The 11,071-nt window shown below is 35.9% G+C and overlaps 1 long non-coding RNA gene across 1 annotated transcript; it reads left to right on the forward strand.

Moving 5' to 3' along the window:
* The first annotated feature begins 307 nt into the window (after positions 1-307).
* LOC123334552 lies at positions 308-10,427 on the forward strand. Its single transcript, XR_006552572.2, has 3 exons — positions 308-351; positions 7,877-7,980; positions 9,826-10,427. It is a non-coding gene; the product is annotated as an uncharacterized LOC123334552 (long non-coding RNA).
* Positions 10,428-11,071: the final 644 nt, after the last annotated feature.

Here is an 11,071-nt window from a genome sequence, read left to right on the forward strand (position 1 = left end):
GTTGATATTTGAACCTGTTTTCTTATAAGCCAGCTTCTACATTCACAGAACAACCATTTCTGCTATACACTACCTCCTACAGAGGTATTTATTGGCTTTTCAGGTTTGAGAGCAATGGGTCTCAACACTGACCATAATATTAGAATCACCTGGGGACCTTTACAAACTACCAATACTTGTTTCCTCCTGCAGGTCAGTTAAATTAGACTTGCTCACAGGTGAGTCTCAGGCAGTCATGTTATTTTAAGCTCTCTAGGTGATTTTAATGTGATCCCTACAGCCATGTGGAGAAGGCACTGGCGACCTACTCCAGTACTCTTGCCTGGAGAATCCCACGGACGGAGGAGCCTGGTGAGTTGCAGTCCATGGGGTCGTGAAGAGTCAGACACGACTGAGCGACTTCACTTTCACTTTTCACTTTCATGCATTGGAGAAGGAAATGGCAACCCACTCCAGTGTTCTTGCCTGGAGAATCTCAGGGACGGGGGAGCCTGGTGGGCTGCCGTCTATCGGGTCACACAGAGTCGGACACGACTGAAGTGACTTAGCAGCAGCAGCTACAGCCATGATGGAGAGCCACTATTTTCCAATTTTGACTAAGAAGTCAATGTGTATTTCATTTTTTTTCATTTATTCACATTTTCCTCTTCCAGGCTTAAAATAATTAAGTGATGGCCAACTCTCTGCATCTTGTGTTATAGATTTAAATATTCTATTTATTGTAGTTCTCACCTTTGGCCAAATATATTTTCTTTGATTGAAATATAACTGAAATTAGTACAGAGTCTTGGAAAACACCAAAATCCAAGTTTTGTTTTCTAGGTTGAATTCTGTAATTAATTAGTTATTTCCTCTTAGGTGAGAGTGATTTGGGAAAAAAGCCAAAACTATTGACAAAAGTAGAGCATGATATCATTTTATTGGCACTTATTTTCATAATTAAAATTCTGCATGCTTTAGTTACTTGTTTACCTTCTGTCATCCTTCCCCATTCTCTGTTGTTGACGTTGGTCCTTAGTTTGGTCTTTTAACTAGGGATTTTCTTCTGGCGAATGGTTCATTTTTGCCTATTAATATTTTAACATACTATGAAATATTTAAGACTTTGAAAATGGCATAAAGAAGAATGTAACAAATACCCATTTACCCAGCTTAAGAACTAAGACATCAATCCAACTGAAGCCCCCATGCAGCTCTTCTTTCCTCATTAGGATGCCAGATTTAGCAAAGATACAAGCCACCAGTAAAATGTGAATTTCAGATAAACCACCCCAAACTTTTTACTTGTCCCAATTATTGCATGAGACATGTGTACTAAAAATATTGTTGGTTTTCATCTGAAATTCAGCTATCACTGGGCATTCTCTGTTTTATTCAACAACCCTACTACCAACTCAACATGTATTTCTTTCTACTTTTACTATGTATGTAATGATTTAGCAGTTTATAAAAATGGCACCATATCTTAATATATACTCATTGTATGTATATCTCTGAAACCTTTTTAATTAGCCTAGTTTAATGTTTGTGGGTCCCCTATTTCATTTATACAGCTCTACTTCATTTTCAACACTGAATAGTATTCCACTGACAGAGATGGCAATGGCACCCCACTCCAGTCCTCTTTTGTCTGGAAAATCCCATGGACAGAAGAGCTTGGCAGGCTTCAGTCCATGGGGTCGCTAAGAGTTGGACACGACTGAGCGACTTCACTTTCACTTTTCACTTTCATGCACTGGAGGAGAAAATGGCAACCCACTCCAGTGTTCTTGCCTAGAGAATCCCAGGGACGGGGGAGCCTGGTGGGCTGCCATCTATGGGGTCGCACAGAGTCGGACACTACTGAAGTGACTTAGCAGCAGCATTATTCCATTGAAAGACAATTCCATAAATTAGCTACACATTCTTCTGGTGGACATACATTTCTAAATTTTTGCAATTACAAACAGTGCTTCTATGAACATTTTCTAGTCTCCTCATGTAAGTATTTATTTTGGATTTACATCTAAGAATAAAATTGCTATGTTGTGCATTGTATATAACATTTCTATTAATCATTGATTAGCCAATGCTTGAAATGGGACAAAATTTGAAGCTTTTTAGATACGTTGAATATGATAATGATACATTTATTGAAAGTTTTACATGTTCATATTCTGGTCCTGGATGACTTATGTATAACATCTTATTTTATGATCCCCAAGTGCTCTGGCATATACACTGTAAAAATATGCTGATAACGATGATGACTCTAGTTTTGACAATTGATGTGTTTTTAACTACTTGCTTATTTGATACACATTACACTCCTGGCAGAGGCATTAATTCCATTTCACAGATGAGGAAACAGGGTTAGGGAAGTTATATATTTATCTCAAATCCTTCAGAACACCAGTACATGGTAGACCCAGGACTGAAACTTTCATTTTCTAAATTCAAACTTCAGGTTTTCCTTTCTTTATTATAACTCCTAAAGGCATTTAAATGTTGATAAAGTAATTATGGTATTTCAGAAGTATCTTCTTAATATTTTCTCATATCAACAGATTATTTAGGGAGCATATATTAATAGTCTAATTGCTTTGAGAAATGCGGCAAAACATATACTGTATTTCTTAACTTGGAATATATTTTGTCTTAAAATAAGTGCCAAATTGCATTTAGCTGATAGCACCAGATGTAGGCATGCTATCTTTTCACTGCATATCTCCAAGCCTGCTCAGTAAACTGTGTTCTCTCATAACTGACAGAGGTTTAAAAGAGAAAAGACTAATGGCAATAATCATGCAAACACTGTTATTCCTAATATTTGATAACACTCACTCAACAAACAAGAATGTTATAAACAAAATTCCTGGGATTATATTATACTTAAAACTAATTTTTTATATTATAAAAACCTATTTTATGCCTCTAATTGTAGATAGAAAAATAGAAATTCCAAGAGATTAGGTAATTTACTCCAAATTTTATTAAATCAATGAAGTAGAACCAAAGTCTAGACTTTTAATAAGAAAGAAAAACTGTCAATGTTTTCTAATAATTTCATGAAAAGCTTAGATTCTGTAGTAGGCAGAATAATGGCTCTCAAAGATATCCTTGATGATCTTTGAAAGCTGTGAATATGTTATTTTCAAGGCAAAGGGGATTTTGCAGTTGGATTCAATTAAGGACCTGGAGTGGTAGAGAGTAGCCTGGATTGGCCAGGTGGGCCCCATCTAATCACACGAGTTCTTAAAAGTGGAGACCCTTTCCCATCTGAAGCCAAAAGAGAGCACAAACAGGGAGGAATGATCAGAGGCAAGCTTGCCAACTCTGAGGTTGGGGATTAAAGCCGTGATCCTAGGAACATGGGCAACCTCTAGAAGCTGGAAAAGATAAGGAAATACTCTCTTGTAGGTCATTTTGTAACCCTACCAAATCCTTGAGTTCATCCCAGTAAGACCTATTTTGAATTTCTATGAAATGCTTCTGGAAAATTTTGTGTTAAGCTATCAGGTTTGTGGTAAATGTTTTACAGTGGCAATAGAAAACTAAAGCATGGTACAGTTTGACTATACAGCTATAATGTTTGTGTAGGTGATAGGTAAGCTCAGTAATTCAACATGTATTTCTTGATAATTATGATGATAGTTATAGTTAGGAGGAATAGTAACCTTTGAGATAGGAATCCTGGTACCTCATAATTTATGTGTGCAATAATCAGCTTGGCTTTTATTTTTAAATGCTGATTCAAGGTATCTAAAAAACTTCTACTTCAGAAGTTCTAGAGTAGGATCCTATGGAGATGCAATATAGAACAGTCATTTTGGGAAATTGTTTAGTATTTAGAAACCCAAATGTATGTCTTCTGATAAGTAAATCAACTTTAGTACAACCATACAATGGATGTTTCTCAGAAATAAGTCATAAGCTACTAATAAGTATGCTGATATGTATGAATATAAAAATTATTGTTTAACAATTTAGACACAAAAGACAACATTGGTTATGTTTCCATTTATATGAAATTCTGAAAAGGGAAAAACTGAGGGGAAAAAAAGAGAGACAGAAATTATATCACAATTACCAGAGGCTGTGGGTTGAAGAATGGGATTGATTGCAAGCGGGGATGAGGGAACTTTGTAGGATAATTAAAATGTTCTATATCTCTATTATGGTGGCAATTATAAGACAGTATGTCTTTGCCAAAATTCAGTGAAATTTAAGAGGGTGAATTTTACTTTATGTACATTTTATTTTAGTACACTGGACTTAAAAAAGTAGTCTGTTTATGTCTTGGAATGCACTTTTAAGTCAACAACCACAACCATCTCACACAGTTTAGAAAACACTGAGCTCGTGAATTTCAGGTTAAGAAATAGAAACCATGTTCTTTCAGTTGATTCCTAACAAGTACTAATTAAGCCATAAAACCGCAGTGAAAATTATATAATAGGAATTCTCACTAGGCTCTGAAAGGACTCAACTCTCATCCAATTTTACACATCCTAAGAGAGCCATGAATTTCAGGTCATTGTGTTCATAGAGATATAAAGCATCCTGCTCCAACTAATCTTCTCAAAAGAGAAAAGAAGAAATCCTAGACTTGTAAAGGAAACTCAGAATTCATCTTTTACTTCTGTGAATCCATCTGGTTTGTAGTATGAGTTAAGTTCCTTCAAGAAATCTTACAATTAAAATCTCTGTTAAAAGGGGAAATGTTGGTAAAACAATAGGCTTTAAAAGTAAAACATTTTTAAAACTATTAAAATTCATTTAGTGTAACGTATAAAGGCTTAAGGATTCTGTTTAGTGACTTTGGGTTTAAAAAAAAAAACCTGAGCCATTGCATGAAATATGTTGATGTATTTCAAAATATCAATTTTATTTCTTCTCTACTATCTTATACTTTTGGAGAAGGAAATGGCAACCCACTCCGGTGTTCTTGCCTGGAGAATCCCAGGGACAGGGGAGCCTGGTAGGCTGCCATCTATGGGGTCACACAGAGTCGGACACGACTGAAGTGACTTAGCATAGCATAGCATTAGCATCTTATACTTTATAGCAAGAAAACTTTCTGGCACTTAGTAATCTGATAAGAGGTTGCCTGAAAGTCTATAAAGTTCTCCTAAGCCAGAGACTGAGAATCTAGGCAGGGTTTTCAGAATGAGTCTGGTTGATATTTATTGTTAGGCTGTGGTAGGATTCCTGATTCCTTGAGTACAGTAAAATAAAGGAAGTTTCCAAAGGCATTCACAGGGACAGTGCATTTTTTTTTTAATTGAATTATAGCAATATCAAGATTGATAGCAGAGAATGATTAAATTTTTGAAAGTGGATTTAACTATTGTGTAAGGGACTTGTTAACACAGTGTAGGTGGGTATTGTTAACTAGAGTGGTTGGAATGTATTGCAACAGGCCAGGTGAGTAATGCTGCAGTGTTGGTAAGAATAAATTCAAGAGGTGGTAAGGCTCAGAAACTTGGCGACTAATTATATAGCTAGAATGAGTGAGAAGGAAAGTTTAGGGATGGTTCTAAAGATTACTAGATATTCAAGAAATTTATCTTAAACTGCTAGGTTCCAGAGCAGTGATTTTTAACACTGGCTTTAGAGCATATTGATGTACCTCAAACCTTGCACAGGTGTACCACCAAACTCTGATCAACATAAAAATTCTACTTTTGTTCCACCTTAATATTCTGGGAGCTTCATTTTAGAAGACACCATTTTTCCAGGTTCTTTATTTCCATGAAATATTGTGCCCCTTTTTACTTTTTTATACAATTCAATTTTCTTGAGTGATTCAGTATATCTCTAAGAGTGACATTCTTATAGGATAAAGGCCATTAATCTTAATATCACTTTTTATCTGACTGGAAACTCCTTTCACTGAGTGATAGTCAATTCTGGCATGCCAAACCTCCAGATTTAGCTCCAGAGAGCTAAAATAGCTCTCTAAAGACTTTTTAACTAAAGTATGTCAGTGGGGAAAAATTAAAAAAAAAAAAAAAGGAAAAAAATTCTGAAAAATAAAGCCCTACTGTTTGATTTCAGAACTTTGTACTTCTACCAAAGTCAAGGTCTGCAGAAAGTGTTGACAACTTGATCTGCAATTAAAAGAAAAGGTACTTACAAGAACCTATCCCTATGCTTTATGGTATCCCCCGAGGTCATTTAACTGACTAATTTGGACAGGCTAGACAAAAAACTGAGGGCCCAGACTCTTCTCCTTTTATAACTCTGCAAACATAATCCCAAATTGATTGGTCTCCAATACATGAGAACCAAATGAAAAATTAATTAGATTGACTATAACCCTGACATGAGCACTTTCCTACTTTGATGCTTTGTTTATTTGATCCTTTTTCTTTTGATTTATCAATAAAGTAGCCCATGTGGAAAAAATAACAGAAGAAAGGTAAGGGCAAGCATCAAAAGAATCCAGACAACTGCAAAACTGAGCAGTCTCTGCAAAATGTAAGATACAGAGTTGGTCTCTAAATATTAACTGCACATAAACAATATGTTAACATGAAATCAGTATTTTTCTATTATTAAACTTACAGACTTCTGTATATTCTACTTTTCTATCTTTACATTGGGAATAACAATTTCTGTTAATGTTTATTTCATTTCATCTATACCTAAACATTCATTAAAAAAACTGACTTAAACTATTATAATCATAGAAAATTAAATGTTTCATGCAATGAAACCTTCTCACTTTTATGTGTGAAGTCACTCAAAGCCTTGGAGGCTAGTGGTGGTATTGAGGGATAAGAAATCATTTCCCTTGACTCCTATGCCTGTGCTCATTAACTTTATTTAGAGTTTCAGTAATCATAGTTAGCTCCATATCCTTCCAGCAGGAGAGTAAGTTTTTACGGCACTAAAATATCATCTCAAGGAGATAAGACAAATATCATAGCCAACGTCAAATGTGGTTATGGATATAATTATTTTATTCTTGATTCTAGAACCCAAAACTAGGTCTATAGAAATCCACATGTCAAATATAAATAATAGAAATTGTTTTATTTATATTACAAAGTACATTGTAAGCATTTTAGTCAATGGGCATCATAATTTTCCTAAAATATTTGACTTTTTTACTTGGTATTCAATAGTAAATGAAATACAGATTCATCAGGTAATGTGTCATAAAATTTTTGACTTGATCTATAAGAAAAATATGAAAATTTCTGATCTTTGAAGGTGAATTCTTTAACTGAATTAGTTACTAAAATCACTAATTCAAAAGTTCTTTAGATTAAACTAACTCTTCAGATTAATGTTAAAAATTGGCCTATGGTAAAACACAAGTTATTTAATAAGTTGTGCTAGGGAAAATAATGTCCCCAAAGATGTCCACATCTTAACCTTAACATTATGAGTATATTACCTCATATGACAAAAGAGATTTTGGAGATTGGAATTAAAGGATTTCATGATAGCTATATTATCCATGTGGAGCTAATGTAATCACATGGTCCTTTAAAAGTAGAAGAGGAAGGCAGGAGAGTTGCTCAGAAAGATGCAAGGATAGGAGAAAAAATAAGAAATGAGAGATTCAATTTCATTGCTGACTTTGAAAATGGGGGGGATGGGCAAAGGAACACAGGTGACTCCTAGAATCTAGAAACAGCTCTCTGCTGATAAGTAGCAAGGTAAAAGGGACCTCTGTCCTACCACGGCAAGGAACTGAATTTTGTCAGCAACCTGAGTGAGTAAGCAAGTGGATTCTCTCTTAGAGCCTCCAGAAGGAAACAGCCCTCGAGTCAACCTGATCTTTAACCCAGTAAGTCTCATCTCAGACTTCTGTCCTGTAGAGTATAATAAGAAAGGTGTTTTTAGCTACTACATTTGTGGTAATTTTTTATTGCACCAATAGAAAATAATACACAAGCCATCAAAGTATCATGAAAAGAACCAGCTGTATTGGTAACTTGTGAGCTGCTGCTGCTGCTGCTAAGTCACATCAGTCATCTCCGACTAGTGAGTATTAATCTTTACAATATGCCAAGCCAAATTCTAAGCCATACTCTTGGGACTGTATACAGAATTTGCTTGTATATCTGTATGGTATGCTGTAAGGTATGCTGTTGATCTAGTCTTGTTTGTTTGCTTGGTTATATTTTTAATTAATATAGGAGATGGCTCTTGTGGAGCCAGTCAACTTTACAATTATCAACAGGGAAACTTTCTTCCATTGAATGAAGACTTGTGAGGAAAATAACTTAAGATCTTGCCTGCTCTGAGGCAAAATTATTAAGAAAAAAATGTGTCATCCTTTCACCTCAGCAGTAGCTACTTCAGTCAAGAAATAATCAATATAAATATTCTAATTGATAGTTCAGTCACTAAATCAATATGGACTGAGAACTTTCTGTCAATTACTCTCTTAGACAACAATGATGTAGTAACAAGAAAACGAATGTGTATCTTCATAAAGCCTGGGATCTATAAATAGGCAAGTAAATAGGTATAATAATTTGGGAAAATCATATTTAACATTCACCTTAGGAGGTGAGGTTCAAGGAACATAACTACTCAGTGAGTAGCTAAGAAGAAAAGTGGTTTCTGAAAAATCATTTCAGAGATGTTGGATCCATTTAAGCACATTGGTTTAGTTGAGTGGACTACACAATAATATACCATTTGTGCTAAATGCTTTATATGGAGAAAGCAGTCATTACTAGAATTTGAGGTTAAAAAAAAGAAATGTAGGTTGAAAATACCAAAGTAACTTATCCTGGGATGTCAATATGTACTCTTTTACCATCTCTTTTATGATTGTAAATACTATCAAGAAATACACACACTGGGTTTATTATGGACTATGATGAAAGAGGAAGGAATTGGTCTTTTTACAAGCTGATTTGAGACAGCCAGACAGTGTCATAACTGAATTGATAAGGAATAGTCAGAACCTAACTGAAATTCAAGGTATGACTTCCCTGGAAGTTAGCAACTATATGAGTGTGTGTGCTTGTGGGAGAGATCACATGTGGGTATTTGACAGTGTTCCTGACAAAAGGATGTATACATGCAAAAAGTAGGAAGAACAAGGTTTATCAAGAGAATTACATTAGGTCAAAATGACAAGAACATGTGATGTAAGTTACATAATGTACATTTTAACATAATTTCTCAATATAATTACTTAAACTTATATAGGTTTATTAATTACTGAGATATTATGCCAAAATATTTGGGTCCAGGGAGTACTGATAGATGTTTAGCAGAAACAACTTTTCCAAATGATAAATTCTTTATATGATGAGAGCTGTGGTTTATCCTTCCTTTCCTCCTTTCCTTATGCCCTCCTTCCATGAGAATTTATTAAACACTTGTTAGACGTAACTAACTCTGCTGGGTATCAAAGACACAGAATGGAAAACATAAAATGATTAGTGTGTGATAAGTCCTGTGATAGGGTCTTATGAAGAGGTACCTATTCTGTTTGGGCCATAATGAGGGTTTATATGGTAGGCTGGCTAAACATGATGCTTGATTTGAATAAAGATGATTAGGAAAGGAGGATAGCAGGATCCTGTGACAAACTAGGCATAGGGAAGCGTGTGTAAAGACAGAGGTATAAACAAGCATGATGTATTTGAAGAACTGTCAGCAGTTTACATTGCTTTAGTACAGAGTGGGAATGGAGTGTGATAAGATAGAGTCCCCATCATGAAGTATGCTACATTTGAACTTAACACATGAATCAAAGCAGTTGGAATGTTTTAAGTGGGATTGATTTTCCAAGTACAATGATAATTATATATATATATATCCTTATTTAATCACTTATTAAGATATTTTCTGTTTTTACATATATAGAGAGCGGGAGAAGGCGGAGGGAGAAGCAGTGAGAAAAAGTTGACCTCGTTCTTAAAGTCAAACCATCTGAGTCAATAGCCTGCTTAAACCTGGTTCTGTTCCAGTGCAATGGAATATTTATTATTTTTGAGGAATCACTTGGTGGCACTGTAAATGATGTAGGAAACATTAAAAAAAGAACAGTCCATTGCAATAATGAGTGTGAAAATAATCATGATCTTATCAAAAGGAACTTGTGGGTATAGAAGAGATTGAGCAGGTTTTAAATGCTTTGAAGAAGCAAAATTAATAGCACTTGACAACAGGAGGTGAGGCTCTGCTGCTGCTAAGTCGCTTTAGTTGTGTCTGACTCTGTGCGACCCCATAGATGGCAGCCCACCAGTCTCCTCTGTCCCTGGGATTCTCCAAGCAAGAATACTGGAGTGGGTTGCCATTTCTGAGGTGAGGCTCAGAGAAAAGCAAATGTGGTTGAAAATCCTCCCTTTCTAAATTTGGTAAAGGGTTCAGTTCAGTAGCTCAGTCGTGTCCGACTCTTTGTGACCCCATGAACTGCAGCACACCAGGCCTCCCTGTCCATCACCAACTCCGGGAATTCATTCAAACTCACGTCCATCGAGTCTGTGATGCCATCCAGCCATCTCATCCTCTGTCGTCCCCTTCTCCTCCTGCCCCCAATCCCACCCAGCATCAGAGTCTTTTCCAATGAGTCAACTCTTTGCATGAGGTGGCCAAAGTATTGAGGTTTCAGCTTCAGCATCATTTCTTCCAAAGAACAGCCAGGACTGATCTTCAAAATGGACTGGTTGGATCTCTTTGCAGTCCAAGGGACTCTCAAGAGTCTTCTCCAACACCACAGTTCAAAAGCATCAATTCTTCGGCGCTCAGCCTTCTTCACAGTCCAACTCTAACATCTATACATGACCACAGGAAAAACCATAGCCTTGACTAGATGAACCTTTGTTGGCAAAGTAATGTCTCTGCTTTTCAATATGCTATCTAGGTTGGTCATAACTTTCCTTCCAAGGAGTAAGTGTCTTTTAATTTCATGGCTGCAGTCACCATCTGCAGTGATTTTGGAGCCCCCAAAAATAAAGTCTGACACTGTTTCCACTGTTTCCCCATCTATTTCCCATGAAATGATGGGACCAGATGCCATGATCTGGTTAGAGGCATGGAATTTAGAAAACAAGGAAGAGAGGGTTTGATAGCATGAGAAAGATGAGGAAGTCACATTCGGATATTTAAT

The sequence above is a fragment of the Bubalus bubalis genome, chromosome 7 (assembly GCF_019923935.1).
Source record: "Bubalus bubalis isolate 160015118507 breed Murrah chromosome 7, NDDB_SH_1, whole genome shotgun sequence".
NCBI lineage: Eukaryota > Metazoa > Chordata > Mammalia > Artiodactyla > Bovidae > Bubalus > Bubalus bubalis.